This window comes from Nelusetta ayraudi, unplaced genomic scaffold, assembly GCF_046127955.1.
Source record: "Nelusetta ayraudi isolate G7.1 ecotype Tasmania unplaced genomic scaffold, CSIRO-AGI_Nayr_v1 ptg000058l, whole genome shotgun sequence".
NCBI classification, from domain to species: domain Eukaryota; kingdom Metazoa; phylum Chordata; class Actinopteri; order Tetraodontiformes; family Monacanthidae; genus Nelusetta; species Nelusetta ayraudi.
In genome coordinates, this window is record NW_027466108.1 from 1834005 (window position 1) to 1861966 (window position 27962).

Sequence of the window (27962 nt, forward strand, 5' to 3'; positions counted from 1 at the left end):
GTGTATTTATGTACATATATATATATATATATATATATATGTATACATACATTTTAGGGCTGTCAAACGATACATTTTTTAATCGCAATTAATCGCAGAATCGTCCTTGTTAACTGCGATTAATCGCAGTTTAATTAGAAAGAAAGTGGGCTTCCGCACCTGGTGTGAACCCAGCCTTACGTTTGAAATGCGATTAAAAAAGATATAAAAATAACGAGTTATGGATTGTATTTGACTAAGCGCGATTAATGCATTTATATATAAATATTTATACATATATATATATATATATATATATATATATGTATAAATATTTATATATAGTGTATGTACATAGGTGTATGACCGACGTACAGTATGAGGGTGTATGTGTGGAAAAGGGGGTCAGGTGGCTCGCACAAGCTGATGCCAAGGGAAGCAGACAAAGAAAGACTAGACCACAGAGAGGCTGGAAATGGGAGTATCTATTTGGGGAAGCCTCACACACACACACACACACACACACACACACATACAATACACAACCTTGCTCTGCACCACAGGTGCAGGGCGACACACATGAGTCATTTCCATGGCAGACACCAGCTCATGAGTACGAGCGGGGTTCACATCCGCCGGGACATGCGCATACATTAATGCATGCGCGGATTTGATGGTATGCGACAGTAAAACGCAGCGGCTTAAACGCGCACAAGCAATCTACACTCGGTCACCCGTGCGCGTGCATACGCACGCACACTCGCACGCATATTTGCATGCGTGCACAGAGGCATCTCCCCCCCCCCCTCTGGAATTGAATAGATTGATAGAAGGGGGCAGGTGAGCGGGGCGGGAATAGGGGGAAAGAAAAGCAATTAAATTGGCAGTGAAACGGTTGCGGTGCAGCGGAGCATCGGATGGAGTCGGTCCCCGGCTTAATTACGCTTAGCCCTCACCACGAGATGTGTCATCACAGCAACCCAGAAGAGCTGAGAACATGTGGTCTGGTCTCGTGTTAATGACTGACTCCACCGTCACCCATCTGATACTGCACGGATGGTGGGAAACAGCAGGGATTATTATAGGAATGGGAGGCTGTGAGCGCACACTGTGACGTGTCGAGGTAAAAAAAAATAATTTTTTGACGGGGAAAAAATTTGCATCCCGGCGCACGCTCGGAACGTGCGCGTTTCTTTGGTCCTATTCAACCGACTTCCTTTGCACTTTTGTTCAGGCCGTGAATGGGAACAGCGCACCATCATCGGAGGCAGTGATTTTGTGTTAAACATGTTGTCGGTCGTATGTAAATTTACGCGAACGCTCCGCAGGTGCAATCTGCAAGTGAAACAGCCGACAACTCTCCGGCCAATTACCGTCGGAGAGGTGTGCACAACATTTTCACACGGCGCATGAGAGAGAGAGAGAGAAAATCCAGCTTTTAAAAGTAAAAAAAAACAAAACAACACACTTTTTATGCAAATGCAATCAAATTGCATGATCCGCTGCCTGCCACCGCCCCTGCAATTCCCAGTCAACTGCAACTCCTGAGTCTTCCCGTCTCTCCTCGCACGGCCTTGCTTCCCAGTATTTGTCTTAGAGCAACATGTCTCGGGCTTGACAGCCAAGACAGTTGGAAAAGAGCGGAAAAATAGAAAGCCGTAGAAAGGCAGAGGGAGCGCTCGGAGCTGGAAGCTGATGAGCTGTTTCAACACGAAAGGAGAAAGGAGAAGGAAAGGGGGAAAAAACTATTTTCTCTGAGAAAAAGCAAAAAAAAAAAAAAAGGTAGAGAGGCTGAGAGTGAGGGCTACGCGGGAGTCACTGAGGGAATGAGACAATACGACCAGACAGGAAAAGGAATGAAGGGGCCCAATTTAAAAAAGAAAAAGAGGGAAACAAAACGGCACTGCGACAGAGAACGACAGACAAAGCAGGACGTTCAGGGTTTAAGAGTCGGAGACGGACAGGGAGCGGAAAACCTGCTAATGAACGAGAGGAGATGGATGTGAGAGAGAGGGCGAGACGGGGGAGGGGTTCACTCTCCCTGATCCTTCCTGCCTTATCTGGGAAGGCCAGACATGAGAGCGAAACATGTACCCACAATGCACTTTGGCCCTCGTCCACGGGCTTGAAATGGGGCCCTAACCCCATCCTATCAGCCCAGAGGTCGCAACTCCAGCCAGTGGCGCTCCATGTCGGGGATTAAGGCATTTTGAGATTTGTATGCAGCGTGCGTGTGCGTGCACGCAAGCAAAAGGCTCAAGCTCCGCCTCTTAGCAATCAAAAGTTCAGCCCAGGTCACATCACTGTCTCCGTCCTTGTCTGAGTCGGCACTTCAGACACGAGCCGGGGTGCAGCGGATGGCAAAAAAAAAAGTCACAGTCGGGTCTGTGTCACGAGTCTGAGTCACGCAGTCGAGCCTTGTAATATCAGAAAATAATACACACCCTTGCGATACACCCACGGTTTGTAGTTTTGAACACATCCCTCCCACAGCCAACGCTGATTGGTTTCTGCGTCAGTAGCATTAGCCAGTCAAGGCTGGAGGCCACCGTGCTTGGCAGTGGAAACAGAGAGAGACTGAAACCGCCGAGAGTCGAGTCGAAAGGGAGAGACAGCAGGTATCTGCGAAATCACAATAAACATCCCCGATCCCGTGACCTACTTCGGTGATAACGAGCGTTCCCAGGCTCACCACTGCAAGCGCCTGAAGTCGCAGCCAACTGGATTTCACTGAATGGAGGCGAGAGTGATGGCTTTTTAAATAACTCTCCCGTGGAGCTTCACAGTCAAACTGCACGCTGCTGTCTTCTCTCCCCCCTCCAGCAGGTCCCTTTTGGGATTTACATAACTCACACATGTGAACACGGCCAACATCAGATAAAAGAAGCATAATGGCACAGACACACGTCGCCGAAATTGGAACCAGGATGTAAAATCGAAGCATCGCAACACGGAATTGAATGTGTGTCATTTCATTAATGATCGCCTTTACTTTTTTTGATGTACTGATAATAATTATGATCCTAACCACTTTACACATGAATAGAAGGGCCATTGACTTTCACCCGAGTGGAAGAAGTGGAATTTTTCTCGCCGCCAAAATAGCTTTTTAAGATGCACTGTGGCTGAGAGCACGCGCACATGTGCACCAGTCACTCAGTCCATCAGCTGGGGTGCTCAGCTGCGCCGAGCTTCAACCTCTGGCGATATGATGCGCGGCCGATGAGTCCGCTCGTCTAGATGCACACATCTCTTAGTGCCACCACATTTGTCACAAGGCCCGTTTAGTGGCATTTTAATTCGCGGGGAAAACGGCCACACTCGTCTCATGCGAATTTGCCCGGTCAAACATGCTAAATTCAGCTTTCAGTCATTTCTGGGAGCTAGCTTGACCGCGCGCGCGCGTGCATATGTGTGTGCGTGCGTGCGCGTGTTTATTCGACGCGGGCAGAAGGCCTTTGTGCGCAATCAAAGCAGGTGTTAGTAAGTGTGACTCTGCGCTGATGGACAATGATAAGGTGACTGATGAGCTCGTGCAGCCGTTTCCTTCGCCGGTGGGCGAGAGGCGGCCGACTGTGTGATGTCGTTTCAACCCCGACACAGCCGTGAAAAATCAGCATAAAGGTCTTTCCAATCGTTTGTCTCCCATTTGAAATTGCACATTGTGCACGGGGCCGGAGCAAAGAATGGGCCCGGGAGGGTGTGGAGGTTGGGGGGGGTGGGCGGTTAGCAGGGGCTGCCCACCCCCCTTCTGCGGGAGCGAAACCTTGATGTTCTTATCCCACCTGCAACCATCAAAAAAAAAAAAAAAAAAAAAAAAGACTCCTTGCCATCCCATCATTCGGTGCACACTGCTTCCTGTCTGCGCTGCCATTGTCAGAGCATGTTGTGAAAAATATCATTAGGAGCGGGAGTGTGTTCAGGGTGACTTTGTGTGTGTTTGCGACTGGAGACGGCCTGCTGTCCCGTTGCTCCCCTCCATCTGTCGTGCATTAACCTGCCCGTCTCGCCGCCGCCAGCCACATGTCGCCCTCCTGACGCTCACCTGTTTGACGCCACTCTGTCGGGCCGAAAACAAAACTGCAAAAAAAGCGACGCCAGACATCGAAATAATAGAAATGTGTCACCGTGCTGTGAGGACGAGTCATTTTCCAGGGGCTGTGGAAGATGCACAGCTTCCCAAAAGCGATCTCATTAGCGCCGGTGTGGAAGCGTGTCTGATTGCGCGCACTCATTCCCATTAATTAGAAGGTCAGGCGTCAATTTTGCTTTCTCTATAGACCAGCGTGATCTTCTGAAACGCTGCAGGACAAACAAATTTTTTTTTGTGCGTTCTTGTCAGTTTTGCTGATATGCGTCAGCCTAATCTGATTGGGCAACATGGTAATGCGCCAGATTGCTTGAGGGAGGGACATAATATTGTACGTGGTGCTAATTCAATGATTCAATTAGAGCGGGGTCACGGATGTATGTTGCAGGATTCGCTGCTGAAATAAACATGAGTATCATTTTTGCGATTCAAAGTGTGGTCGCTCCAACAGAAGCCCCGCCGTCTGTTATTCTTTTAGGCGACTGAAAGGCAACGTTACGTAACCGTCCTCGAGTTCAAATCCAACCAAAGAATTTATGTTTATGGATGGAACATAGCGTGCGATCAGGTAGGTACTGTATATACTGAATGTGTGGGTTATGTTGAGTGGGAGCAAAGGTATATCTGTGTATTTATGGCTTGCAAAATTGCATTCATATTTGTTTCCTGAATAAAATACATATTTATAACTGATCACAAAACCCAGACCTCTGTCCTCGAGGATTTTATCTACAGGAGAAACAATACAGACCGGAAATAAAACTGAATCTTGTTGCTGTATCCTTCATCCCCCCCTGGCCCCCTCCCCCCCTGCCCCCCGCCCCCCCTTTCTACTTATAGCTCTGCGTTATCTGTCTCCAGGTCACTCTCTCCCATTGCATTACTAATTAATAGGGGGGGGGGCTGCATATTTTCTCCGTGGGAGATTTTTTTTTTTTCATGAAGTAATGATGTGTAAATACAGGCCATTTACTGTAGCACTTGCTTCCTTTTTGTCCAATTAGAACACGTAACACAATTTCCCGCCGAGCAAGGACAAATTGCCTACAAATGGCTAATTATCTGTTGAAAAAAAAAAAAAGAAGAAGCTGCTGGCAGACACTCAGTACTCGCATTCTCAATATGACAGTATTCTGAATGCGATTTGGCCATTTTGGAGCCGGTCCTCCTCGGTCTGGTTTTTGGAGCATTCTGTGGAAATGTAAACGGCATACTTACAAAACAAAACATTCACTGATAAATGACGGTGCAGCGCTAACTTTACACGGCTCACCAGCTTTTCCAGCACCGCTGTCACTTCCATCTCCAGTGGCACCGAAGGGCGCAATGTCTCATTGGCCTCTCTTCTCCACCGCAACACAACTCACATCTACATTAGGGGACATTATGTTCGTTTTTCTGTCCGTTTTCCATCCCGGAACTCTGCCACCGGTTCCTGCTCTGCACCCACATCAAGAGTGACAAAGCAGTCAGTGGTTGCATTATCAGCATGTTTGGCTGCTCGCTGCAGGACAGTCTGTTCCTGCGCATGAAAAAAAAAAGTTACAATGCAACCACACAATTGGAAAGAGTCGTGGACTCACCGCAGTTCCGCAGTAGTCAAAGAAAGCTGGAAGTTACTGAAAAGTTTGGAGAGCTGAGTGACAGACCGGTGACATCGCAGTCAAAGGCTTTTGGACGCCCCGTGCGTTTGTGTTAAATTGCATCAAGAATGTCTTTTAGTCCAGTCATCCACATTAACCCAGATTCTCCTTTCTGCACACACACTGTTCTCTCCAGGATGTTTTTATTAGTTCATTTTTTTGTTAAGGATAAGCAAGAAAAGAGGATATTTTTTTTGTCTGCCTGATGCAGCCATACCCTTTGAAACAAAATATATATATATATATTTTTATGGGGAAATATTTCATGATAACAATTTAAAAAAAAAAAAATGTTAATGGCTGATTTGAAAACTTATTTTAACATATACATCAAAGTTGCACTGAATACAAGCAGAAACTTCGTAGGCCAAGCATATTTCAAAGCAAGATACAACATAAACTGTGGAACCTCGGCATTTGAACTAAACTAATTAAGTTAGTGATTTGGACATGGTTGGCTGAATACAGTTATTTTTTACATCAATAACATAAATTTGGGGATTTTCCACAGAACCACCATCTTGTTTACTTTTGGAAGTTTATTTTTATTTAAAAAAATAAACGCTCATGATTAGCATGCCATGCAAACACAGATACAGAAGAAGTAATAATGTAAAAGTAAGAACAAAAATGTAGAATAATACTGAATGAGAACCTCTGTGTCACCCCAAGAATTGTCCTTTTCACACTGTGAGGACTTTCAGTTTTAAAGAATGTGTGCGACGTTCAATTATTGGCCACAATAATTGTTTTAATAAAATGTCAAAGCAACCAGTCAATAAAAGGGCAATTATACACCTACAAATACATAGAGACGTATCCGTGTTCTTGACGAGGAAGACTTTTTTGTTGCCTGAGGGACTCGGAAGATAAAACATGTTTTTTTACACAATACAGTTGTTGTATGCAGATGCCGCAGTGTAGTGGTTTATGCATCATAATGTGTCAGACACAGTACAAGGACGTTCAGGAGCAGGGTTTTTGTCATCATTATCTGGTCATGTCACTGGTTTAACAAGCCACTGCCCCTGCACACCCAATTAGACTGTCTTTTAAAGAGCACACCACCACTCAGAAAGTCCATTAGAAATCATGGAAGGTGTAAAAGCAGGGAAAGCAACAGACGTTGTCCTTTGTCTAGTCCCCCCCCCCCGCCCTCGCCCAAACAAATAAAAGGACGACAGGAAGGACCTAATCTAGCGCTTCTAAGCATTGTTAGCAGACACAAAGTTGCTCAAGTATTAAATCCACTGCCAGTCGGATTTTGAATATCATTACAAGCATTTAGCTGAGACGTGCTGCCTGTTTTGCATAATGTTTCCAGTCACACTTGATTGGGTTTTCTGCTCGTTGTAAGTAGCCCCCAGGATTGGCCACGCAAAAATACTGGCACAAACAAAAAAACTCTCATTTACACATCTCTCTGTAATCTATTATTCCAATAACTGGAATATTTTTTGTGTATTATAAAGGGACGCAAATAGCTACGCGTATACATATAAATATATGAAGAAAGTCTTTGATTTACGTTTCTGCAAATCTTTGTTTTAAACATTACCATCATTTTTTGCCCTTAACTTTCTAACTTGTCTTTTACAAACCTGCTGTGCATTTATTTCCCCCCCTAAAACGTCTTCTTATAGCACCGGAGAGACACATCATTGTATGGTCTGCTTCCTCCACCCACTTCTAAGCCCGTCTTTAAGTTCAGGGTTCATCTTGATTTAGCAGGCTCTCGTCGTGACAGTGTGTGGGAAAGGCAGCGCGCGCAGAGATTGGCTGGCTGCCTCACGCTCAAAGAGGAGCTTCGCCTCCACTTTATGGAGGGGCAGCGGGTTGAGCTCGTAAAAGGCTGCTAATAGGGTCGCGGACTTGAGCAGATGGTTTTTAGTGAAACACAAATGACAGCAAAAATATCGACAAATCCAACATTTGCAGCACGCATTTACATATGCCGTTTTTTTTCAACAAATTTCAGCACTGGCCGATTTTTTTTTGGAAAGTCATGTTAAAATACAATTTTATTATATATGTTTTGCAATACCATAAAAGTAGCTTGCAGAAATCCCTCAACCACCGGATGTAAGTGGCAACCAAACCACTGAAAGCTTTCCTTCACATTAGGTGGTTGTTGTGATGAGATCAGATGATGATCAGACGTTATTTAAAAATGGCCGAGCTTTTGAAGTTTTTTTTTTTTTTTTTGTGCATCTCCCCTCTGCTTTACACAACATATGGAACTCAAATTGAACCTCAACTCAATCAATGAGGGAAACCTGCAGTTCCCCCTCACTCGCTCTCTGCACACCTTCTCACTTTTTTTTTGTTGTGGCAATATTTAATGGCAAAGTCATTATTTTCTGATTTGGCCCGAATTAGAAATGATGAACGGCCTTTTGGAGTCTACCTTTCCTTTTGCCTGGTCAACATCTACTTTAAAATTACAGCATGATATACTGGGGGGAAAAAGGCTCAGACGTGCTTTGGTGTGTGTTCTCAAAGGCCAGGCGGAGAGATTTACCAGCACGTTGCACACGTCGTTAATTTTAATGTCTGTGTTTCTGATGCCCCACTTGATCTGACATCTATTTTAGACCGGTTGTTAAGTCTGCTTAAAATCACCAAACCCAGAGTTGATCCAACCCAGAGTTGTTTCAAGCTACAGTAGAAATGTAGTGGCGCGATGTCCTCCTCCCAAGCAGATGTGCTTATTATGGACACATAAATGCATAAATACATACACTCACTGCTCATTTTCTGGGGTGCACCTTGCTCGCCCCCCGGTATCAAATATAGCGGCTGCAAGTGTATGTTTACTGCATATACACACTGATTCAATGCTGGACGTGCTCTGCATTCAAACATTAGTTTTACCCAGTGGTTGTCTGACTCACTGTTGCCTTTCTGTGATCTCCGACCAGTCTGGCCATTCTCCTCTCAACCCTGACATCCGCAAGACCAGCACCAACGACCATGCCATGATCAAAGTCTGCGTTTAGATGCGGTCGAGGCAATAAGAGTCTTGTCTTGTTGATCAGAGTTTTAAATTGCATTTAAACACCTTAAAAGAAACTCAGATTCTTGGATCGACAAGTACCAAGAATGCAGAGATATCCGACAAGAGTATGAGACTGCGCTCTGCTCATTTCCATTTCTGGCATTGAAAGTAGAACAAGATGATGCAATAATTTGAGTTGCGTTGACTTGCCGTTTACCGTGACATCGTCATCCTCTTGAAATGACAGTACAGCGCCTCCTAAAGTCGGGGAGGCAGACATGCTTAGGCCAATTCTTGTCTTTTTTGGTAGACCATCAATTTTGGTGAAGGTTCTTCAAGAGTCATCTCTCCAATGTGTTGTCAGATCCAGACAGATGACTGAGCGATTTCTGACTTGCTTTTTGAAAAACGGAGATAGGCTTTAAAATTTTGCAGCGCCGTCCCTTGATGGATGAGCAGCTATTACTAAAAAAGGCAGTTTAATATCAGCAAGGTCACCACAGGTGGCTCACTTTCTCTTCCAGACAAAGTGAGAGTGAAACGTAATTTCATTTATTATACTTATGTATATTAAATGATGTCCTGTAATTTGAAGTTTAAGTCAGTCTCTTCAGGCTCTTGGTCTTTGTTTTCCTTTCCTTTTCCTAGGAAATAATTGCTTCAAATAGGTCTGTTTACCTTTACATGCACACTGGATAATCAACTCCTCAATTTAGCTCGGAAATTCTATCTATATTAGTAGGAGGACGAAGGGGAAGCCAGTTGTTTGCTACTGAAACGTCAAAGAGGACTGAATGCATTTACAACAGAACATGCATGATTAACCATCACGTCACGCAATCAGTAAGAACAGTAAGTAAAAGTATTGAGTGCTGGAAGAATTGTTGAAGTGGCTTCCTATTAAAGAGTCAGACAAAGTGCTGCAATTAATGAAAGGTCGCTGGTGCTTTGTTTCTCCTCTATTTTAACCTTGACATTTTTTTTAACTCACTTTTCCTCTTGGTCGCCCATAATGTCTTCCTCAAACTCTTGTCAAAGCCTCTCTGTGTGTAATGTGATTTTGCCCCCAAAAAAACTATTTTGCTCATTCATTCATTCATTCATTCATTCATTCATTCATTAACTGAAAGACAAGTGGGTGATGTCCTTCACTGCTGGTCAGTGTAGCTACAGTCTCCACTACCAACCTGCTAGCAAGAATCAACAACACCACCTTCTGCTGTGGGACTCTAAAGCAGTCAGACTCTGAGAGCCAAGAAGTTCAAGCTGCTGAAGTGTTGTGTGTCCCCTTTTTGAAAAGACACACAATTATTTTTGTCTTTATAGTGTTGTGCTGTATTGTGTTGTGATACACCTTGCCCGTGCTGTGTGTTGTGCAGAGGCTGCCTCTGAAAGTCACTACTGTGTCTGACTCACAGTTGTAGATGAAACAATTGCATTCAAATTGAGGAAGTCCAAAGATTGGTTGTGATTCCGCTATCTTTGTTCATTTTTTTTTTTAAATCACACTTTATATCTGGGAACAATTATGACATCATCTTCCTCTCAACTGGAGATGAAACAGATGTCTATTCATTTTAGCAAATGGTGAAATATTGACTTTTGCCATTTAGTCCAATGTAGTTTAGACTTTGGACACTTCTGCAATGGCTCTAAAGGTGGCATGCCACTTACAAACACACTTTATGCACCTAATTGATTGCAGCTTCAATAAAACAAGGTCTGCTGCACTCACCTGAGTGTTTTGCAGTAGCAATTTACCCCCGGCATCCTTTTACAGAGACCCAGTGTAAGTCTTTGCGACTTTCACTGACTCAATGTCTCTGTCTGCCTCCGCTTTCCTTACATATTTAAAAATACAGCCATACTGTATGCTTAGAGAAACAAACGCACGCAAGCCGAGACACAGGGTTAGACAAAGGCTAATGTTCACTTAGAGAGAAAAGCAGTCATCTGTGGAGGGACAAGAGTATAAGAGCTCTGCTCCCTGTAATGAGCTTGTGAAAGAGCCACATTGAGTGGGAAGTCACCGATCCGCCCTGTGAACACAGAGCAACACCAAATCACACAACCTGTGTATTGCACATGCCCACTTGAATGAATGATTTTATTTTTTTCTTTTCGGCACATTACAACAAACATTTGTTAATATACAAGGGCCAAAAGGGAAAAAAAGCAATAGGGGGAAGCCAAAAGGCTTATTTAAGCCTATCATCTACAGAAAAGCAAATAGACTCATAATTGCAAAGCCATCGAAGAAAAGCGAGACATTCACACGAAAGACATTTACATTAAATTATGCCTATTGATTTCAGCCAAAAAATGACAGGAAAAGAACAAAAACAAGGACAAGAAATTCCAAAAAGAAATAAGAGTCATTTACACAAGATAATGCCTTGATACAAATAAATCACCTTTCAGCCATAGAAGGGGATAAGACGGGAAACTCACAAAAGATGAAGAATCTTTTACACTCGGTATCGCCTTAGTAAGTCAAATCTCAGAGCGTTTTTAAGTGACTGCAGCCACATTGTTTCAAGTCGTCAGTGAGTGAATTCCACAGTTTCACTCCTATCAATAATATGGCGAACATTTCAGTCGATTCGCATCACACTCAGACAAAGGGTTCAGTGCAAAGATCATCTGGCAGAAGATCTGTTTGTTCAATTTCAGCCAAATTCATTCCGAGCCGTAAACACCGTTGACCGACAGCGACATTAATGGTTGGACAGCTCGGCCACCGGTTTGATTCCAAGTCGTCACTGCGTGCCATTTGGTTGGAAAAGAGCACGTCGCACAAATGCCGACATGAAGGCCGGCCGAACGTCGGGGAAAGCGCTGACTGACTGACTGACAAACGCTGAGATTTCACTTTTTTCCTCCTGCCAGGAAGGATGTCGCGATAACGGGAGTAAACACGCTCAGATCAGCTCAGTGTCGCTTCGCGCTCGCCTCGGGCCTTTTTTTTTTTTTTTTTTTTTTCAAATCTGTGACAACAGATCAGGTTGATAATACGATAATGTGCGTTGCGCGCGAGGCTGTCATGCGTGGCTGCACATTGGCCTTGTTAAGGCGACTTTTACATGCGCTGAAAGAGCTGAAACGGCGTCCGCTCCGGCGTTCCGATGCGCTTCCGTGCAGCTTTCGCTGCATCTCAGCGTATGTGTGGGAATTTAAGGCCGTACGCTCATTCTATTTTAGTCTGCTCTGCAAACAACCGTCAATGTCTTTGATGCAGCTCATTAGTGGCAAGAAACACTACCCCTCAGGTCTGCAGAGGCATTAGCGGCGTATCAGTAGTGTGGGAAATGCCTTCTCGCAGCCTGGTGAATAAGATATTCCACCTGCTTCGCCTTCCTAGTTGGGGGTGATGGAGAGAAAAAGATATTGCCTCCACACACCTTAACGCACCACGTAGCAACTAACAATTCAAAGAACCTCCTCGGAGATGGGAAAAGAGAGGTTCCAGCTCCATGTTTGGAGGGAAAAGATGTTTGTGGTCTGGCAGTTTGATAAATAATGGAGAAGCAAGGACGGACAAGCTGTAATTTAGTGGAGTCTGGGCTCCTGACGAGGCACTTCTGATGCAAGAGGTTGGAGCGGGCTGGATTACATCCTGGCTTTGTGCCTACTGTTGGTTCAACAGTTCGTAAAAAGTTCTTTCTTTTTTTTCACTGGTTGCGGCTGTCTCAATAGGTCTTACGTATCACTGACCAGTAATTGCAGAAGGTTGAGTTAATGTGGAAAGACCATTAAAGTCTTGTGAACACTGTGGGATTGTATGACCCCATCATTTTATTTTTTTTTATTTAATTGAGCCCAGCAGATTCCAGGCAGAGCTCTTTGAATAGCAAGACCTTACATATACTGTCAAGGTAACTTAAGTTACAGCTTCCACAGAGATACATGTCTGATGTGGGTGTTGCATTTATGAATTAATGAATAGCGTTCCAAAATAAATGCACACATTACAAATACACTCACAATAAAAGTTAAACAACTCTGTAAATGAAAAAAAAGGAGTAGGCTGAAGCCCTTATTCTATGCAGTCCATAAGAATATTAGTAATACAAAATCAAAAGCAATGCATGCAATCACCTACTCAATCACACATCGCAGTCATATTTCCCTCTAATATCAGGCTTTTTGGCCTTGGCTGCAGCAGCAGTGAGTGTGAGGCCGTGGTGCAGCAGCGTCCGTACAATGGGTCCTGATAAGTTATTAAGGTGAGACTCCCACTGGGGTGCAAGCCTGCCGCATTTACTCTCATCACCACATTTGATCTGAAGGCAGCCTCACACCTGAACGGAGAAGACACAGACTAATCTAGTCGCTGCACTTTGCGGACTAAAAATAATGCTCTTGCCACGGTGCTGAAAGGTGGTGTTGGGGAAAAAAGCAATAAGTGGTACATCGTTACACCTGTGTTTGTTTGTGGGTCCTGCTTGTGCTATTTGCAAATATTCAGACAGCTCCAGCGCTCCCCTTTCATGATTCATCACAGGAATAACCAACAAGAACGAGAGCACAAACTTGACTCGTCAAACTAGACTCAAAAGGCTGCAAAAAAGTGTTTCCAGTCATTTCTATTTGGCAAATGTGCCTCCAGTGTCACAAGTGAATTTGTTTTAACCTTTAATTTTCTTAATTTTCTTGCTCACTTGCTGCCAGTCAAAGTTATGATGTGGGACACTGTGCGTTGGTTCTCTCTCCCTCCCAGGCTCGTCGGATAACACTTGACAAAGCCCGTTACGTTTGACTGACACGCAAATAGAGACACCTAAGAGGCGCTATCTGTTATTGTGTGCTATATTCCTTGGTTGCCACTCCTACCTGTGTAATTGATACGTATCTTTCATTTCTTGCGTGTGATTTCTCTTTGTTGACACCGGAGATCTCGCCGGCTCTCTACTTTACCCAAGGGACTGCGAGTTTGGGGCAGCAGGAGGCAGAGGAGGCAGGTTTCTCCCACTTTTTAGTATCCATGGTAACGTCGTCCCGCCCGGCCGGCATCCGTTTCGGCGGCACTAGGTGATTAAGGCGGAGAGAAAACAAAAAACAACCCAAAGAGGTGAAGAGAAGTTAAAGTGAATATCGATGGAAGGTGAGGCAGATAAGGAAGAGTCCACCACTGGGTACAAAGAAAGAGGGAAGTGGGAGGTTTATTGTGGAGTGGGCTGTGAGATCACGAGCATTTATTGGTTAAAGGTTGCGATGCGTCCTACCCGCCTGCAAATACCTGCAAAGACCACCAGTATGAGCGGGTGGAGCCAACACTGGCAGAATAGGGATTGACGGGGGTGAGCTGGGACTTCCTTCCTCTCCCCACCCCCGCTTCCTGTCCACCAATCTGTAGATCCTCTCTCTCTCTCTCTCTCACTCTCCCACTCTCTCTCGCTCTCTCCCGGCACCACTCACTTGTGGGAGTCAGATTGATTTTAGCGAGTTGCCAAACTGCTTATCGATTAAGAAATAAATTCCAGAGAAGAAGGTGAAGGAGGAGATCTGCAAATCAATACGGGCTGAATGATTTGATCCTAATACGGCAGGAGGGGGTTTGGGGATTTTGCTAGTGTAAGGAAAAAGGTGGAGGGACACTATAGTTTCAGTTCAGTTTTTTCCCCCTATATGTGTAATGTTTTATGTTGCGTGCCAGGACAGGAAACTTGTCATCTGTTCCCGCTGAGCTGGGAGCAATGGGGAGACAGACAGACAGAGAGAGGGAGGGCAAAGAGAGACCGTGTGTGTGTGTGTGTGTGTGTGTGTGTGTGTGTGTGTGTGTGTGTGTGTGTGTGTGTGTTTTGCTGCTTTTAAAAACACTGAGATTCATATATTAATTCTGGCCAAAAGAGGGACGTGAGATGTGGGAAGCTTGTCGTAATGTTTGCGTTTCATGGATTATTAGACGCAGCCACAATCTGCTACGATCGGGAACTAATTTCTGGTTTTACTACAGGATGGAAAATACTCACTGCAATTATCTCGGCCACAGAGAGCGTATCAACGGATCTATTAATCGTGTGACTTCCACAGATGTTGTTTCTGTAGTGAAGAACAAAAAAATGTGCATCCTAATAATAGCTGTTAGCTAGCTAACTGCAAAGAAGCGATAAGACAGCATGGCGTCATTGTGCGACTGCCATTTCTCCTACGTTTGAGTAAATGTATAAACAAGTTAATGTCTGTATTGGTCCTGCTGGAAAAGCAAAAACTCTGTTTTTTACTCAACTGCTTTAACTGATGAACTTGCTGCTTAACACTGATTTGAAATACAGCTTGTGGGAGCAGTTGATGTTTCGCTCTTATTTCCCACAACATGACAGATCATTTCCCCATTTAAAGTCAGTGGTGACTGGGAATGGGTGAAGCTTGAGTGCCCAATATGAATTTTTGAGCACTGACTCAGTGATTAAAAAAATAAAATAAAATAATGACTCACTGCAATGGGAAACTCGAGTCAATTCTTAATACACAAAAAAACACTTGACTTTTCCAGCTGCTGTTTGAACATCAGATTTTGCCGCAGCATTTTGCGCAAGCTGTGCTAATGGAACCACAGCTAAATCACTACGTGACTGCTTTGCGGGCCGCTGTATCAAAAAAAAAAAGAAAAAGAAATGCATCGCCGGCCACGCTTGCGCGCTTGACCCCGAGAAATACATCCATCATATATTGATCAGAAACAAGAAGGAGAGGGAAAGCGGAATCGCAAATTGAAGTGTGGAGGAGAATAGACGGGGTCACATGCAGTCGATATGAGCCTGCATGTTCAATTTTTTTAATTTATTTTTTGCCTAAATCATCAGAATTTGTTTTTTCTTTCACTCTCTACTTATCTTCCACGCACACGTTCTCTATCTGCTGGAGTGTGGTGGTCTCACGAGAAGCAATTTCACGGCCGTTGGCCTGAATCACCTCAGAACCTGCAGCCGTATGACACTGAACTTAAGCTGCAGGTCTGCCGCTCTCACACACACGTACGGACACGCACACACACTGGGCAACAGCTTTGGTTTCGGCCTTCCACGTGGCACCTGACGATATCGGTGCCAACACGCACAGTGGCCAAGTCATTTTGATAATGCTCTGGTAAGCAGCCGATCCTACACGGAACAGCAAGCTGCTAAACAATGGCGGCGTTAAAACAGGGCAGGTAGAGAGATAAACACAAGGGTGGATGCGGCTCGCAACCTTTTGTCAAAGTCTAAGTCCTGGGTTCCAGTCACGTGAACTGGTATTTTGTTCTCTGGTCGCCAAACTATTCCAAACTTTCAATAGTGAGTTGAAAACATAAAAATTTAAATGATAATTATCTTTATTGTCCTTCTAGTGAGACAATAAAGTTTTATTCAAACTGTACGTTTTTGAACATTTGACAAAACATAACCAGCACATGCTGTGTTGCGTTCAACGTTCTTGACGGACAGATCTTCAGTCACATTTAAAAACCAGTGACTAAGCTAAGCTAAGTTAGCATGTTGATGAAGTAGTCAGTGTAGAACAACAAAATGTAGAAAAAAAGGCTAGGGCTAATTGAACTAGTGCAAAAAAAGGCATCAAAAACAAGAAAATACAAAATTCAAGCAAGAAAAAAAATGTTTTCCCTTTAAAATGTAGATTTAAAAAAAAAGTGTCTTTGATTTGACATTTCCCGCCCCAGAATATATTATCACTGTCACAGTGTCCACACAGCGAAACATAACCAAGAAACAGTGGATTTTTTTTTTTACATATTGGTGGAATGTCTCTCAACTGTCCATCTGGGAAAGAGCCCACAGACAGACAGACAGAGTTTGGATTGGGCGAGGGGTGGAAGGGATGATGCGTGCTGGGGCTTTTCAGAAACAACTCAGAGGGTGATTGGGTAAACCTCCTGTCAGTCAAGTCTATAGCCAATTCATTTTGTTCTCCACCTCTGATAATACGTGCCGTGGCTACTACCATCAAGTTCACCTTATTGCTTCAAATGAGATGCACACAAAGTTCCAAGCCACCGATAGTCCTTCCCTTCCGATCGGCCATCGATGCAACCAGATGACATTTTAGTCCAGTGTTGCCTGTCGCCCCGAGTCATCGCTGCTTTTTCACCTATAAAGACACTGCTGGGCCCAGTCGTGTTACAGCCTGCTGTTAACCAAAAGCGGGTTCTGGGAGGTCTTGCGAGGAGACCAGCTTGAGAAAACTTGAAGGTAACCACTAATCCGACGGACGAAGCTTTAGCGGTGTTACAATTACAAGTGCAGCCAGGGGAGAAGTGAAAGCCGCCTCCTCCAGTTGCCTCCCTCCCTGTGACACCTGGCTGTTCCACGGGTCGTCCATCACCCCCTCCTGACAGCTGTCCGTCAAGTTGCCGCGGGCCAAGGTGCAGTGTGATCATTAGAAGCGGCTGCGTTCACCTGCTCGCTGCTCCTCCTGTCATTCACCGCGGCTCGCCAGCCCTCGCCATTTATTTCCGTCGCCTCCCTTCCACCGCCGGTGTTCTCTCGTCTCCTCCCGCTCCTCCACTTTCACCCTGTCACACTCGCAAAGACACGTGACACTCTTTCTTTCTTTCGTTTCTGTTGCTCCATTCTCCTTGGATCCATTTTGGACCTGCGATCTGTGATTGACAACAGAGAGACGCCTCCCCCCTTCCTGAACCGTTTAACCCAGGGGTGTCAAACTCAAATACGCAGTGGGGCCAAAATGTGAAACTTGGATAAAGTCGCGGGCCAAACATTCGTATTTATTGAAAAAAAATCTTCCGCCAACCTTTTTAATATGGACCCAAACAAGTTTTGCTTCAACCTGAATTCGGAACAAGCAAAGCTTAATAAAATTCAACAAATTTTGTCTGTTTTTATTTGCAGCCTCCTGGTTTAAAGGTCAACAGTAACCTTTCCAAGGGCTGATAATAAATTCAAAAATGAAATGACAATAAACCAGTTAGGTCATAATAATATCCTTTATGAACTTCCTGTCCTGATTGAGCACCAAACATGCGAGCAGAGCATTCTGGTTTTACAGTAGTAGCGGTGCAAGCGCTGTCTAATACTCTACTCAGCTCTAGCAGTGATTGTGCACTGTCTCACGGGCCAAAATTTGGCCCGCAGGCCAGAGTTTGACACCTACGGTTTAACCCGTCTCTGCTCCAGTCAGCATCACCTTCACTGAGGAGGCGCCGTGCGTTACCAGTTTTTTTTCACGCCATCCATTTGCTTACATTTAATCTGATTTCACTCTCGCCTCCCTCTGACTTGCCCTCCCACTGCGACCTTGCCCACCTTTTCCTCTTCTTTATCTCTCGCCCCTCCTGCCACCACAGCCATTGTTTTTGCTCTCTAAATACCCCCCACCTCCACCCCTCTACCAGCACCCGCCCTTCTTCCCCTCTCATCTCGCGCCTCTGACGCCAGATACACCCCACCGCCCGCACTCTAACCTCCAACCCACCCCAAACAGTGAGGCTGCCCCCACCGGTCCTCCTCGTCCTCATCCACAGAATGGCCATGCCACTGTTGATTAGCGCCTGCATGGCCAGATGCTCAGCTAGGCTTAGCGCAGGCCTGTGGGAAAGAGAGCTGCTTATTCTAGCCTCGGGAGATGGATTGGAAACGACGGGAGCTTAAACAAGCAAGCATTTTGTCATTATGCTCGCGCGCTGAACACGTCGGCGCATGCGCACCGAAGAGGTGGGGGCCACGACTTCCAACGCCGCCGCCTAAACAGCAGCAGCAGCTCGTTGCAGGGGGGAACAGATGCGTGGCCAAAGTACAGTGTGAAATGATGTTCGCATCACCCAGAATCCTGTGGAATTGTGGGACGGTTCCCTAAATTGTGAGGACTGAGATAATCCAGTAATGAGTGCAGCTGTCTCAGCTCTTCACCGAATCGATTTTGGCAACGGCAAAGTTTTTCGAATTCTTCAAGTTGCCACAGTGTTTAATTTCAAACTTGTGGTATTCTAAACGATCACCCCTGGACGTGACATGAACAGAGTGAGGCAGGCGGTGGCTCCCAGAGCAAACAGAATAGAAAATGTGAACTCACACCTGCTATTACCTGCTTCTAAACAGATATTCTGTTCATTTGATTTCGTTATTCTTTGCTGGACATACAAAATACAGTGGCACTCTCAGCGACTGTCAATAATTTTCACCGTTTATGATTTTTTATTTATTACCACTTTTTTTCTGTCATAACAAATACTCCTCTTGCACACTCACCACTTTTTCCTGAAGTTAGTTTGGCAAACAGGTGTTTCCATTGATACTGACAATTGAGGCTCCATTTCAGCATCATCAGCGGCCATTTTTTTTCTTTTGCAAAATGGCCGCTCTGTCAAAGGTTCCTTAATGAGGAATTTTCTAGCACCAATGTAGGGAATAGCCTTTTGTACCATAACTTTTTTTTTTTTTTACCCATTGTAAATTTGTCATTTTCATAATGATTTACATGAAAAAATAATCAAGTTATTGGGGTCGTGGTGTATATCAGTTTTGTTTTTAAAAGGATAAAACAAATGCCTCGAGCAGTTCTGGTTCGTCCAAGTGTTTTTGTCTCGACAACTTGCCGCAAAAAGCCCTGCTCTGTTTTCTTATTATTTCTTATCCAGATCTCTACCAGTAGATTTGGATTTCAGAAAATGGGCAACACATCTACAATAATAGAGCTCAACACAATAAAGTTGATGTGACTTTTCTGCTGCTTCAGACTGGGCGTATGCATGTGCTCGGCTAAGAAAAATAAAAAAGGAACAGCAACCCAATCAAACTCAAAGCCAAGGATGTCCAGACCACTCTGCAGTCCTGCTGAATGTGGCACAGAGAGCTTAGCTGCTCTGAAGTGATTAAGCAGTGATTTAGTTCCCAGTTCCCACCAGTCACCCCAGTCACCAGCCACTGGAGGATGTTTTTCAATTAAAAACTGAAGATGATTTTGATCATCTGGTTCCATATAGGGATGTGGATGTACATTAGTTGGGCTCCACAACCGTGCATGATTGCATATCTCATGTTGTGAGAGATTGTTATAGGAGTGAAAAATGACGATATGAAAGTGTTAAGTGGAATACATTGTCTCAGTGTTTTGCTGATGTTTCATTGACAGCGGCCATGAAATCTACCACCTCAAAATCAAAATGGGAAAATCTCCTGCCTTGTGCTTTCTAATTCTTTCCAATTCTAATCATCACCTTCCTTCAGAGTGATCAGTGTCACCCTCTGCCATCAGTGAGTCGAGGTTCAGAATTTGGAATTTCACCCACTGTATATAGACTCTTCCGACACCTGTGTTTTACGAGACACCACGTGGCTGCAGGCGAATCAATAAATTGTGCGTCGCATCATAAGCTTGATTGCTCAAAGCGAAAAGACTGCTGTCGGCGCAGCCAAAATCACATTGTAGATCAATCCAATGAAGGTCTCCTCAAGGCCATGGAGCTGCTGTGTCTCACAGTGCTGATCCACTTATTGATGTTGTGAAGCACACTTCTGATCGGGCAGCCTGGTCTCGTTATAAAGACTGAGGTGCACATTTACGACATGTTCACGCACTTTCTTTTAATACGAAATCTGTTTCAAAATGTATGAATCCACCTTCATTTTAGGAGTTGGATGAACCTCTTAGAAAGTGAACAATTGGGAGAGAGAAAGAGCTCATACTGTGTGTGAAAAGTGTTTTGTTTGTTTGTTTTTCTGCCACAGCTTGGCACTTCATAAAATGTCTATACTTTCTATTGGCAGCCAAAACTCCGGCAATTATGTGAGATTAAAAATGAGAAACCAGGAACATTTCACACTTCAGTTGAATGTTCTTTGTTGTTCTGGTCAAACAATGATAAAATGCTAAAAAAAAAAAAAAAAAAAAAGACAAGAAAAGAAAGATATTTTGATGTGCTTGTGACATGTTTCTAATTGAATGTCACTGTGAGAATGATGAAACTGCAGGCAACTGCCTCCAGTGGAAAAAGGTCTCTGCATGTCTTCTTCTTGTCATTCTTGTTGCTGATGTCTGAGCATTCTGAGTGTCTTGTTCAAACCAATACAGCTTTTATTTTATGAATAGACTAATACTGAGGCCAAGTTACATATAATGGTTTTGTCTTAATTTGCATTATGTTATCATAATGTGATAACATAATGATATCATACATAATCTGAAAAGCACACTTTTGTCTTTTGACTCATGTTTACCATTATCACTTTGCTAGGGCGTCAGAAAATACATTAACAGCTTCTCACACGTTTTCTTCCTTCTTTTATAACAACTGTTCAATTACCTGTTGCTTATTAAAACACTTTGGGGCATCATTTAAATGTGTGACACTGAAACACATTTCAGTGCATGGAGGGAATGGTGGTTTTTCTTCAGGATTTTCTCTCAGTATGTAAGTATTTGTGACTGGAAAATACAAAGGTGGAAATGTCAGGGTGTCACAATGGTGCATTGGTGGTGTGATCTCGCAGACAGAAGGTCCTGGGTTCGAATCTGTTTTGTGTGGAGTTTGCATGTGCTTCCTGTGGGTTTTCTTCGGCGTTCCGGGTTCCTCCCACTATCAAGAAACATGGTAGGCGCCCTGGTCAGGTTGGCACAAAATGGCTCAGGACTAACTATCCATTGTGATCCCACAATGTTGGTGTGCAATTTGTTGCATAATGACCATAAAGCTGCTCTCCCTGATTGTGTTACATTCCCTTGTTATCCGTGCAATTCAAAACTCAGCATAAACATTAGTGCAAACCATTAAACACCTACTCTCCCTCTGAAATGCGGGCACATTTGCCACTCAAGCTGCATAAACAATAACGCAACCATCCACTCCCATTCCCAAACACTACACAAAATCATTCCACCACCAACGGAATAATGTTGGGTTTATCATTTATGTTCTGTTAAAGTGTCAAACATTTTTTATGTTTTGCAAAAACATAAAAGAGGCTGACAAAGTGTTCACGAATGTAAAATAAGTTTCATCTGAATCCAGGTAACTATTCTGCGCTGCCGGCCTTGCTTAGAGTAGAGAAGCTGCAATTGTTGCTGTGCAGACAGTCACAATGGGAATTGTTGGTTTTGGACTCTGCTTTAACTAAAGTGCAGCATTTTGCTCAAACTTTCGATCTACAAACACATGCACCGACTTTTCCAGTGGTTCCGGTTTTCTTCAGGTTGAGACAGGCTTTGTATAAAAACATGCTTTGTGTGGGGGGCAGTGTGTGTGGGTGTGTGTGTGTGTTGCGAATACTCTTGCATGCTGGCTACCATCCAGAATGATAAGTCCAGCGTGCGTGTGTGTGTGTTTGTGTTCAGGTCAGGGAATGCTGTGTTACTTGAATAATTGGTTCCTCTCCTTGACAAGATTGGATTTAAAGGCAATGACCTCATCCTTAATGCAAGCAGTTAACTACATGTTGCTGGTATCGGCCCTGCGAGTCAGGGTCAAGCGTTGAATTACGAACCGGCTCTGTTTACCATTGCAGTGACCTGCCAAAGTTGGCTGCCTCTTGAAGGTCGTTGTATGTAATGTTGCCCATCCTGAGGGTTTTGTCTTGTGTGCATGGATGCTTTTGGCTAGTCAAGGGTTCGATGGACACACTGGAAACAGTGACGTGATCAGGACATAGAGATGGAAGCACTCAGACGTACAGCAAAAGAGGATAAGAAGAAAGAACAGCTGTTATACCATTTTTTCAGCTTTATTTCAGTTTAGATGTTTTTGCAAACTTCAGTCTACAAGCAAGAAGTAAACTGAGTAAATGGTGTTGTCAATAGAAATGACTGTCTTTGATTATTGATGATGTAATTTCCCTTTCAATAAAATATCACTGGGAAGACAAACAGACAGAACCCTTTTTATTGGGGAAACAGTATAAAACAAACAACAAAACCACAAATGCAAGACCCCTGGATTGATGATTGTTATTAAATCCACGATTCCAAAACATAAATACAAGTAAAAACACACACTGTGGATCAAACAACAAAAATTAAAGAGCAGACACAAAATTACTTCACTAGAAGGGAAAACAAAACAAAACCTTAGCTTCCATACGGAGTTTAATTCCACTCTCCTGAGAAGCAAGATTTAATGGATAAATGATGCTAATAAAGGAGACGCCTTAGCTCACACTAGAAGCTGGAAGTGTAAACCCCAAGTCACCAAGTGTCAGACCAAATGAGCTGCACCTACTGACCTTATATCCATCCACCAATCTGCATGCTGAAGGGGATCAATAAACCAGTAGGTTTGTTAGACTCGGCTATCTACTAAATGTAGAGAGTTGCTCAGAGTAAGTTGTTCAATTATGTAAATATATTTGCTCGTCTTTAATTTACTGGCCATAAAGACGTTCCAACATTCTCATAATTAATGCGAATCAGGATGAGACGGGAATGAGACGCACCGGCGCCCCCTGGGATGTTTGTCGGTAGATATATTGTTCCGTTCAACTCCGGGGAGGGTAAATTGATTTTTTTTTTACCTTGTAGTCTTCTATTGCAGGTAATTCCAAGAAAGTAATGGTTCCACTCTGGAAATTCGTCTCAGCTGCTAGATGGAACTGTAGATGATTTGTCTGCACACATGACACACAATGGATCAGAAATGTAAACAGTCTAAAAAATAAGTGATTTGATTTCCATGGTTGATTCAAATTCAATTCCTTACTGGTGAACTAAGGAAGTTTGTACTGTCATGTCCAGTGCAAAGCACATCCATGAGCACAGGCAAGTTGGCTTTTGTGTTTTAAAAAACAAAATGATCACACCAGGAAACAGAACAAGTTACCCAACTTTGCTATCTTGCCATTTAAGACGCAGCGGCAGGTGGCTTTGGAAGGAAATTGGAGATTATAATATAATCCAACTTGTTGTTGAGGTTGTGCCACCCAAATGCAGCTATTAGTAATTGGAATTCATGTTGGAGACTAAATGCAAGCGAGTTCACAGTGAGGTTGCGGGGAAATGCCTCCTGAGGCAATGTGACAAAAAGAGAACAACGGCAGATGTGGCGCCTTGAAACCAGGTGCGTATTAAAACCTCCCCCAGAGTCAGAAGCAAACACACTGTGTTTTCTTTTGCTTGAATGCAACTGAAGCGAACGGGTTGCGATATTCCCCAAGGTGATTCCTATGATAGGACAACTGGCCTGTACTTTGAAGAAAGGAGAGCTGGACTGAGGCACTGTCATATTTTATTGAAGTTCGATGACTGAACCTTCAGTATGCTGAGCAGAGAAGCTTGTCTGCAACATTTTGTATCTAAAGTCTATTGCAACATGATGATTGTGACTTCCATCCTCACTGTTTGCTCGTGCATATTTGTGTGTGTGTGTGTGTGTGTGTGTGTGTGTGTGTGTGTGTGTGTGTGTGTGTGTGTGTGTGTGTTTGAATACACTCGCGCCATCACCCAAAGACAAGCACACTGTGATACAGTCTTGCTTCTAGTGCCTTGGAGCATCTGGTATGTTTGGACTCAGGTGCATTCCTCCGAGCACTCTGAGCCCGCCGTGCCAGTGAATATATTATCCCTTATTTACATGAAAACTAGAGAGGCTGTCTACTTTCTCATGTTTTATACACACATATTTTGCCAAGATGCGTTTATTGAGCGTGGGTGTACGTGCGTGTGCCTTCCTTTAAAAAAAAATAGAAAAAGGTGGGATTACACTTTGTGGAAAGTTCCTTGGAGTGTTTTTTTTCCACAACTAATCTATTCTTGTGATTTATTCAGTTCCGATTACAGTTCTTTATGCCCAGCTTTCCCCCCACTGCTCCTACTAATTAAACCTGGTTTGTGGCTTCAAATCTCTTTGATGAAAACAGCGAGGAAATAATTTATGTGCTATTAAGAACAGCAGGAAACTGGTCTCCGTGTTTGTGGTGTATAAATAGGAAATGTTTGGTAAGACGTGTAGATGTGTGCCACGGTGCTATCTATCTATCTATCTCGCTATCTATCTATCTATCTATCTATCTCGCTATCTATCAGTTTACATCTTTGGAGCAGTTTAGTCATGTTTCAAGATTGTCTTACATAGCTACAGCACCATGAACACACACACACACACACACACACACACACACACACACACACACACACACACACACGCACACACACGCACGCACGCAGACGCAGGGTTCTCAGTCCCAGAGGAGACCAGTTGCCGGTGAAGTGAGAGGTGGCCCCATCGTTTCTGCTCTTGTCAGATGTGTGAAGTGATTTATATTTTAAAAGTGGGTGTAGTGGTGATAATGTGAACCTTCCGCCATGCTTAAGAGGAGAGCGTCTCAGCAGTGCAGCCTGTTTCATTCTTCAGGTAAGTTCAGAAAGCGGGCCCAGGTTTAGTTTTGAAATGAGATTAATATGCAAATCATTGATGTTTCTTTATATATCTTATGTATATATGTCATGACTTTTTTATTGGGGGCATCAGAGAATATCTAGGGTGTCTCACGACACAGAAATGCATTCGCAAGGTTTTGTTTCTGTGTAGATGCTCAGCCTGGGAATCTTTTTTTGTTTTGCAACAGCTCTGGGTTTACACTTTCCTGGTTTTGTCTATTCTTGGGTTATTTTTTTCACAGTTTATTTTTAGAACTAAATAACAAGAAAGGGACTGTTTGTTCTCCACCATACAAGCACAGTTTTGTTTTTGTACTATATTACTATCCTTGGCTCATTTCTTTAGTGCTGGTGTGCAGAGCATTTCATGGGAAGACTGTATTGCCTAGAGTGCTTGGGTTTCTTGCTTCTGATCCAGATTTTTTGTGATTACTCTTGAATTGAATTTATTTGTTTTAATTAGTTTTTCATCCCGATTGAATGGAATCATGTTTGCCTCACCAAAGGAACTATTCAAAAAACAGAAAAAAAAAAAATACTTGATTGCATTTTAACCATTTCGATACAGCAGATTAAGAAAGTAACATTAAAGCGTAAATGTACTTCAAAAAAACTGACTGAGGAACAGGATTTATGGTCTTGACTCCCTACCGGTGCCAGTGCTTCACAGAGGGAATAACAGCAGAGGAACTAAAAACGAGGGGGGGGAGATTGCAGAGGAGTGATGGAGTTTGAGCACAATGAAGTCAAAACCCCTGATGGGCTGTCAGATCATTTGCCACACAGTTGCATGTCATTTTGCACATCTGTTGACTTGGAAGCGATACATTTTAATTGTTCAGTGTGTCGTAGTGTGAAAATGGCATATGGAAAAAAAAGGGTGATCAGGTCATCTACTCTGGAAGAAAGTGGTCAAATGGAAATAGGTGAAGAAAAAAAAGAAGCTTGTGTGCAACTGCTGTCTGGAAAAGGAATAGATGGACAGATTCTCAGGTAGCTTGAAAACCTGGATAATCACAGAGGAATTCAGTGCAAATAGGACATTACAGTGCCGATAGTTAGACAACACGAGGCCGGTCAGTGGAAAATGATTCCCACAAAAAAAAAATCATCGCAAAATTAAAATTGCAGTACAGCGAGAGCTTACTGAAATACATAGAGATACAGTGGCATTTCTAGAAAGTTCAGAGAAATGAGATCCCCTGCAAACTGCTTTACAATCAGTGCTCCCGGGCAAATACATAAAAAACATAGAACCTGAAAAAGTAGTCCAGTGGATCTAGTTTTTTTTTTTTTTTTTTCGCCCATAATGCCCATAATGAGCCGGCGGATGAATACGACGCTCTGGCGTGTCAGGGAAAAGAATGGGGCTGGGGGCGTTGTTGTGGCCGCTGAGTCATCGTGGCCAAGGTGATCTCTAAAAGCAGCCCCTCGGCCCCCCAGAGTAATGGTGAATCGTGGCAAGTCTGGCGCGAGGGTAAGTGTGCCTGCGTGTCGGCCCGGCCCGTTCCGCCGGCCAGTTTTGCGGTGGGGTTTGGCGTTCAGCGGCGTGACGGGGCCAGTCAGGCGGATGGGGACGTGTGTTGTTGTAGTGGTGGCTGTGGGGAAAGCCCTGTACAAGCAGCTCCCAGCTCTGCAGGCTGGGAGAAAAGCCGGGGCAGCTCTCCCAGAATAAAACCGAGGGGCGAGGGGGGGAAAAAAAGAAAAAAAAAAAGCCCATCCCCTTTGTTTCAGGGCTGTTGTGTTCCCTCTGTTGTGGGTTTGGGAGTCTGCTCTGTGTGCCCTCCTGGTGATGCGCGGTGACATTTAGTCCTATTGTGGGACATCTGTCGTGGCGCCACAAACCCCCTCACACACGCAAGGTCCTCGTCCTCCAAAATGTGTGAAAACTTTAAGAGAGCGGAAGAGTTAGGAGTCATTGATTTGAACGACAGAGGGGCGCTGTCTGCGAGTGCAACAGTGCTTTGCGTCTTGGGTGAAAAATTGTTGGTGTCGACCAGAATTCCGCTGAAAAAATGACAAGAAGATGCACAGTAACTTTTGTCTTTTATCCCAAACAAAATCAAACTCTTGGGTTTTGTTTTTACCTGAAGATACTTTCATAGTCATTGACTTGTGGATCAGTTCCTGTTCAGTGCAGGATGGTGCAAATTGGATAATAACTGTTTAACTACATTATCTCAGCCCAAGTGACTTTATAGCTGTGCTCTGCAACTGAATGGCTCTGACTTTGAAACTTCTAGTCTTAAAATTTTCCCTGATTCCTCAACCAATCGGCTGATTTTGTGTATAAAGACGTGGGTGGTTATGTCGTAAAAAAAAACAAAACAAACAAACAACGCACACTAACACACTCACGCACTCTAGAAGAAAGCTATCAACTTGTGGCTTCTAGTGAAGAGGCCAGGATGCTGGATGGATGCCTGAATGTGACAGACAGCTACTTCACGCAAACAGCTTCAATCCAAGTTGACAGACGTGTTTCGGTCCATCTGAAGGATCAAGGAGGCACACATCTGCTGTCTGCTGTACCACCCGAATCTCCTTTTTAACAGTTTGGAGTTTCCGTACTGTATATACTGTTTTTGTACTCGGACCCTAAAACTGTTTGCCTGATTGTCTCCCAATGAACTGGGGTGTAATATCTTCTTAATGGCCCATGTTTACATCCGTTCAGCACTAAAACTTTGAGGTAATCGCTGCTCTCTCTCCTGCTATTGGCTGTCGCCTCGTTTCCTCAAACTGCTTTGTCACTAAGCACTTTCATCGCCTTTTTCAATTGGGTTCTGAAGGCTGGTTTCAACTTCTTTAGATGCTTTAGATGTATACATTTCAAACGCTCTTACATCACTGACCTCCTACTCTCACGCAACCTTTAAAGGCGGACGTTAAGTCTCTTTCCACCTCTTTCTTTTTAATATTCACTTCCAGT

At 43.8% G+C, this 27962-nt stretch overlaps 2 protein-coding genes and 1 long non-coding RNA gene across 9 annotated transcripts in view; 1 reads left to right on the forward strand and 2 right to left on the reverse strand.

The window, feature by feature from the left end:
- LOC142896948 (nuclear factor 7, ovary-like) overlaps positions 1–27962 on the reverse strand; it is a 177206-nt gene that overhangs the window by 63311 nt on the left and 85933 nt on the right. The gene's annotated exons all lie outside the window — the stretch shown is intronic.
- The window catches only part of trpm3 (transient receptor potential cation channel, subfamily M, member 3), a 129953-nt gene that overhangs the window by 40365 nt on the left and 61626 nt on the right, over positions 1–27962 (forward strand). The window lies entirely within an intron of this gene.
- LOC142896955 (uncharacterized) overlaps positions 1–27962 on the reverse strand; it is a 525186-nt gene that overhangs the window by 22103 nt on the left and 475121 nt on the right. The window lies entirely within an intron of this gene.